A 6,648-nucleotide genomic window follows, 5' to 3' on the forward strand; every position below is an offset into this window, starting at 1 on the left:
ACAGCAAGGGGGTCAGGTTATCCTTAGATGTATATATTGCAATTACAGTTTTTTTCCCCCACCCTTTCTTCTGTTGCAACATGAGTATCTAGACATAGTTCTCAATGCTATTCAGCAGGATCTCCTTGTAAATCTATTCTAGGTTGTGTCTGATAAGACCAAGCTCCAGATTCCTCCCACTCCCTCCCCCTCCCATCAGGCAACCACAAATCTCTCTCCAAGTCCATGATTTTCTTTTCTGAGGAGATGTTCATTTGTGCTGGATATTAGATTCCAGTTATAAGTGATATCATATGGTATTTGTCTTTGTCTTTCTGGCTCATTTCACTCAGTATGAGATTCTCTAGTTCCATCCATGTTGCTGCAAATGGCATGATGTCATCATTCTTTTTTATGGCTGAGTAGTATTCCATTGTGTATATATACCACCTCTTCCGAATCCAATCATCTGTCGATGGACATTTGGATTGTTTCCATGTCCTGGCTATTGTGAATAGTGCTGCAATGAACATGCGGGTGCATGTGTCTCTTTTAAGTAGAGCTTTGTCTGGATAGATGCCCAAGAGTGGGATTTCAGGGTCATATGGAAGTTCTATGTATAGATTTCTAAGGTATCTCCAAACTGTTCTCCATGGTGGCTGTACCAGTTTACATTCCCACCAGCAGTGCAGGAGGGTTCCCTTTTCTCCACAGCCCCTCCAGCACTTGTTATTTATGGATTTATTAATGATGGCCATTCTGACTGGTGTGAGGTGGTATCTCATGGTAGTTTTGATTTGCATTTCTCTTATACTCAGCGATGTTGAGCATTTTTTCATGTGTTTGTTGGCCATCTGTATATCTTCTTTGGAGAAATGTCTGTTCAGGTCTTTTGCCCATTTTTCCATTGATTGATTGGTTTTTTTGCTGTTGGGTTGTATAAGTTGTTTATATATTCTAGAGATTAAGCCCTTGTCCGTTGCATCATTTGAAATTCTTTTCTCCCATTCTGTAAGTTGTCTTTTTGTTTTCTTTTTGGTTTCCTTTGCTGTGCAAAAGCTTTTCAGTTTGATGAGGTCCCATGGGTTTATTTTTGCTCTAATTTCTATTGCTTTGGGAGACTGACCTGAGAAAATATTCATGATGTTGATGTCAGAGAGTGTTTTGCCTATGTTCTCTTCTAGGAGTTTGATGGTGTCCTGTCGTATATTTAAGTCTTTCAGCCATTTGGAGTTTATTTTTGTGCATGGTGTGAGGGTGTGTTCTAGTTTCATTGCTTTGCATGCAGCTGTCCAGGTTTCCCAGCAATGCTTGCTGAATAGACTTTCTTTTTCCCATTTTATGTTCTTGCCTCCCTTGTCAAAGATTAATTGGGAGTTCCCGTCGTGGCGCAGTGGTTAACGAATCCGACTAGGAACCATGAAGTTGCGGGTTCGGTCCCTGCCCTTGCTCAGAGGGTTAACGATCCAGCGTTGCCGTGAGCTGTGGTGTAGGTTGCAGACGCGGCTCGGATCCCGCCTTGCTGTGGCTCTGACGTAGGCTGGTGGCTACAGCTCCGATTAGACCCCTAACCTGGGAACCTCCATATGCCGCGGGAGCGGCCCAAGAAATGGCAACAACAACAAAAAGACAAAAAAAAAAAAGATTAATTGACCATAGGTGTCAGGGTTTATTTCCGGATTCTCTATTCTGTTCCATTGGTCTGTCTGTCTGTTTTGGTACCAATACCACACTGTTTTGATGACTGTGGCTTTGTAGTATTTCTTGAAGTCTGGGAGAGTTATGCCTCCTGCTTGGTTTTTGTTTCTCAGGATTGCTTTGGCGATTCTGGGTCTTTTGTTGTTCCATATAAATTTTTGGATTGTTTGTTCTAGTTCTGTGAAAAATGTCATGGGTAATTTGATAGGGATTGCATTGAATCTGTAGATTGCTTTGGGTAGGATGGCCATTTTCACAATATTGATTTTTCCAATCCATGAACATGGAATATCTTTCCATTTCTTTACATCTTCTTTGATTTCTTTGATTAAAGTTTTATAGTTCTCGGCATATAGGTCCTTTACCTCTTTGGTCAGGTGTATTCCGAGGTATTTGATTTTGTGTGGTACAATTTTAAAAGGTATCGTATTTTTGTATTCCTTTTCTAATGTTTCATTGCTGGTATACAGAAATGCAACTGACTTCTGAATGTTAATCTTATATCCTGCCACTTTGCTGAATTTATTAATCAGTTCAAGGAGTTTTGGGATTGAGTCCTTAGGGTTTTCTAGGTATAGTATCATGTCATCTGCATACAGTGACAGTTTGATCTCTTCTCTTCCTATATGGATGCCTTTTATTTCTTTTGTTTGTCTAATTGCTGTGGCTAAGACTTCCAAAACGATGTTGAAGAGCAGTGGTGAGAGTGGGCATCCCTGTCTTGTTCCAGATTTGAGTGAGAAGGCTTTCAGTTTTTCCCCATTGAGGATTATATTTGCTGTGGGTTTATCATAAATGGCTTTGATTATATTCAGGAATGTTCCCTCTATACCCACTTTGGCGAGGGTCTTGATCATGAATGGATGTTGAACTTTGTCAAATGCTTTTTCTGTGTAGTTCTTTTATTTTTATCAATTCCCAAATTTATTGCATTGTTGTTAAAAAAAATGCTTAATAAGAGTCCCAAAAATTTGAAATGTATTGAATCTTATTTTGTGGACCAGGAAATGATGTATCTTGATAAATGTTACTTTGCTCATAAAAAGAACATACATTTGAAAATCATTATGTGTAGTTTTCTATAAATATTCAAGGTGGCTGAGAAGATTGCTCAGATCTTCTATGCTCTTAGTGATTTTTTTTTTAGTTATTCTCTAGCTTATTCTATTCAGTTATTATTTAAGTTGTTCTATTCAGTTTTTGTTTTGCGTAATTTGAAACTGTTATTTGGTACATAAAAACTTGTAATTGTTATAACTTCTTGATGAATTATTACTTTTCTCATTATAAAACATTCCTCTATCTCTCTGTTAATATTTCTTGCCTTGAAGTCAATTTTGTCTGATATTAATATTGCCATCCTACATTTATATGCTTAATATTTGCATAGTGTATCTTTTCCTATCCTTATACTTTACGAATCAGTGCCTTTATATTGAAAGTGTATCCCTTGCAGTGAGTATACAGTGAGTTTTTTTTAAAGCTCATTTGACAACCATTGCCTTTTTTTTTTTTTTTTTTTTTTTTTTTTTTTTTTTGTCTTTTTGCTATTTCTTGGGCCGCTCCCGCGGCATATGGAGGTTCCCAGGCTAGGGGTCGAATCAGAGCTGTAGCCACCGGCCTACGCCAGAGCCACAGCAACACGGGATCCGAGCCGCGTCTGCAACCTACACCACAGCTCACGGCAACGCCGGACCCTTAACCCACTGAGCAAGGGCAGGGACCGAACCCGCAACCTCATGGTTCCTAGTCGGATTCGTTAACCACTGCGCCACGACGGGAACTCCCATTGCCTTTTTTTGAGGGTTTATTCTGCTTACATTTAATATAATCATCGTTATAGTTGAGGCCAAGTCTCAATTTTTTTTTTAATTTGTTGTTTGGTTATCCCATCTGTTTTATGAAACTTACAATTTCTCCTTTCCTGCCTTGGTTTGAGTTAATATATGTTTTTGTATTCCATTTTAATTCTGTTATTGGCTTTTTAGGATATCTTTGCAGTACTCTTTTAATTTGTTGCTAGGAAGTATGATATGCATCTTTAATTTTTCATAGTCTACCTAGAGTTAATATTCATTGAAATTAAAGATCAGTGCAACAATATCATTCTTACCATCCTTTGTGCTTTTGTTATCTCTACTTCATCTACTTATGTTATAAACCCCATAATACACTGTTTTTGCTTATAAATCCAAGTTTCCCATCTTGTACCAATTTCCTTAGCCTGAAGAACTTCCTTTAGCATTTCTTTACTGCAGGTCTTCTGACAACAAATTTTGTCAGTTTCCTTTTATTTGAAAATGTCTATCTCACATTAATATTTATAATACTATTATGACCCCATTAATTTAAATAATTATCATCCTGTAGCCAATATAGTTTCTGCTATATACCCTTCTTCTTCCACCTTCATGCCCATATTATTTTAAAGCAAATGCAAGACATCATGTAATTTCATCCATAAATATTTCAGTATCACTAAATAATAAGAAAAAAATTTTAAACATATACTGTATATAATACTTCCATCAGGAGTTTCCGTCGTGGCACAGTGGTTAACGAATCTGACTAGGAACCATGAGGTTGTGGGTTCAATCCCCGGCCTTTCTCAGTTGGTTAAGGATCTGACATTGCTGTGAGCTGTGGTGTAGTTTGCAAATGCGGCTCAGATCCAGCGTTGCTGTGGCTCTGGCGAAGGCCAGCGGCTATGGCTCTGATTCGACCCCCAGCCTGGGAACCTCCATATGCCGAGGGAGCAGCCCAAGAAATGGCAAAAAGACCAAAAAAAAAAAAAAAACCATCATATCTTAACAAATTCAATAATTTCTTAATATGACATCCACAAAGAAAACTTTCTTATATGCTATCCATCAAGAAAATTTCTTACAAGCATGCCACCTCAACGCAGATAGATCTTGAATGAATACAAAATCCAAGACCCTACTAAAGTGATCATAAGGCTGTATGGACTTTAGATCAAAGAGAAAATTCATGCCCCATGAAGGATGAACTGCTGGCCCTGCAGCTAACAACTACATAAAAATAGATTTTTAATACCTGATTTTTCTCTTTACAGATTAGCAGTGAGCATCTGCTATAGTCTCTAGCCACCAGATAGAAATCCAGGTATCAATAAACCAAGCTCTTCCCTGAAACTCCCTACTTTCCTCCAAACTCAGCAGAATTACAAATATCTGTGACTCATTTCACAGCTGATTGGAAACTTTGGTAATAAGAACCTATCATAATTCCTTTACTTAAGGCCACTGAGACTACAAGACTGCTAGGTGGCTACTGCTGCCCTATTGCTGGGTTCTAATGGACACAGATTAACTCACTGAAAGCAAAAATCCATGACTCTGAACATTTCATCCTGCAATGGGTCTTCTCTGACCTAAAGTCCCATAGAGTGGGTCAAACCTCAGAAAGCTTCCATGTGAAATGAAAATGGCACCTCCAATTAGGGACAAAAAAAAAAAAGAGAAAAAGACCTTAATTGCCCTCATAAACAGGTTATTGAATATTCCTTAGACTCAGAGACAGTCTTGACCATGAATTTACCACACTGCTGGCTTAACAGGAGCCTCATTTATAAGTCTTAGGAGAAGGAAAAGTTCTACATTGCAATAGAACACCAATTAATACATGTAGAAGGAATTAAGAAATAAGAAAATCATTATCACAACATTGTAAATCAACTACAGTTCAATAAAACTTAAAAAGAAGAAGTGAGAAAACCACCACTTGGCAGCTATCATAGTGAGAAGAGCTACGGAGAAGAATCATCAATGGATGCTAAAACTAGCGGATGAAAATTTGAGAAGAAAAAGATACTTAGATTCAAATACTTTCTAATTAATTTAAAACTAATTGGTCAAATAATTTTGAGTTACTTGCTAATTAATAATTATAAAATAATTAATAATTAACCATCTTAGCCACATGGTAAAATCAAGATCCTGAACACAAATTGAGGGTCATTCAACCAAGTAGCAGATTTGTGTTCTTCAAAAGTGTCAAGTAAGAAAAGACAAGGAAAAACTGAGGAATTGCTCCACATTGAAGGTCCATCAATATAGAGGCATGAAAACTAAATACAACAGGTGATCCTGGACTGGACTTTGGTCTGAGAAGGAAAGGACAGTTGTAAAGGGCATCTTTGGAACAATCAGGAAAGTTGAATGTTGTCTGTGCATTGGTTGGGAGTGCTGAATCAATGCTGATGTCCTGATTTTGGAGGATGTACTGTGATCTTTCAGCAGAGTGCTTGTTTTTAAGAAACATACTTAGGAGTTCCCGTCCTGGCGCAGTGGTTAACGAATCCGACTAGGAACCATGAGGTTGCGGGTTCGGTTCCTGCCCTTGCTCAGTGGGTTAAGGATCCAGCGTTGCTGTGAGCTGTGGTGTAGGTTGCAGACGCGGCTCGGATCCCGCGTTGCTGTGGCTCTGGCGTAGGCCAGTGGCTACAGCTCGGATTCAACCCCTAGCCTGGGAACCTCCATATGCCATGGGAGCGGCCCAAGAAATAGCAACAACAACAACAAAAAAAGGCAAAAAAAAAAAAAGAAACATACTTAGGATATATGGAAATGCTTAGGGTTAGTGGAGCATTATGTTCACAGTTCACTCTCACATATGCAGAATGATCAGGCAAAAATGGTAAAATCTTAACAATTGAAGAATCCAGGTGAAAAGTTTAAAGGAATTATGTGAACTATTTTTGCAGCTTTCCTCTAAGTTAAAAATCATTATAATTTTTTTTTTTTAAGAAGCAGCTACCTGCTTCAGTTCCAAGATTTAAGGACTGCCTATTATTTTTGTAGGTTTCTACTCCCCTGACTTTAAGTCACTTACTTTTCTTGATCCCTGTCCTGGAAGCTTTGTTACAACCGGAGACAAAACAGACTGGCTTAAAATGCACCTGTTGGCATGGCAGTCTGGGGAAAGGGTGGGGGTGGGGCGTAAGCAGGA

General features: G+C 38.4%; 1 protein-coding gene across 6 annotated transcripts in view; it reads right to left on the reverse strand.

Annotated features, from left to right (window-relative positions):
* Window positions 1-6,648, reverse strand: part of ECT2L (epithelial cell transforming 2 like) — a 79,739-nt gene that overhangs the window by 46,930 nt on the left and 26,161 nt on the right. The window lies entirely within an intron of this gene.

Source organism: Sus scrofa, chromosome 1 (assembly GCF_054392235.1).
Source record: "Sus scrofa isolate SSC_HxYL_T2T_F1_AM1 chromosome 1, Sscrofa_HxYL_maternal_Yorkshire_Landrace_v2.0, whole genome shotgun sequence".
In the NCBI taxonomy this organism is placed as follows: Eukaryota; Metazoa; Chordata; class Mammalia; order Artiodactyla; family Suidae; genus Sus; species Sus scrofa.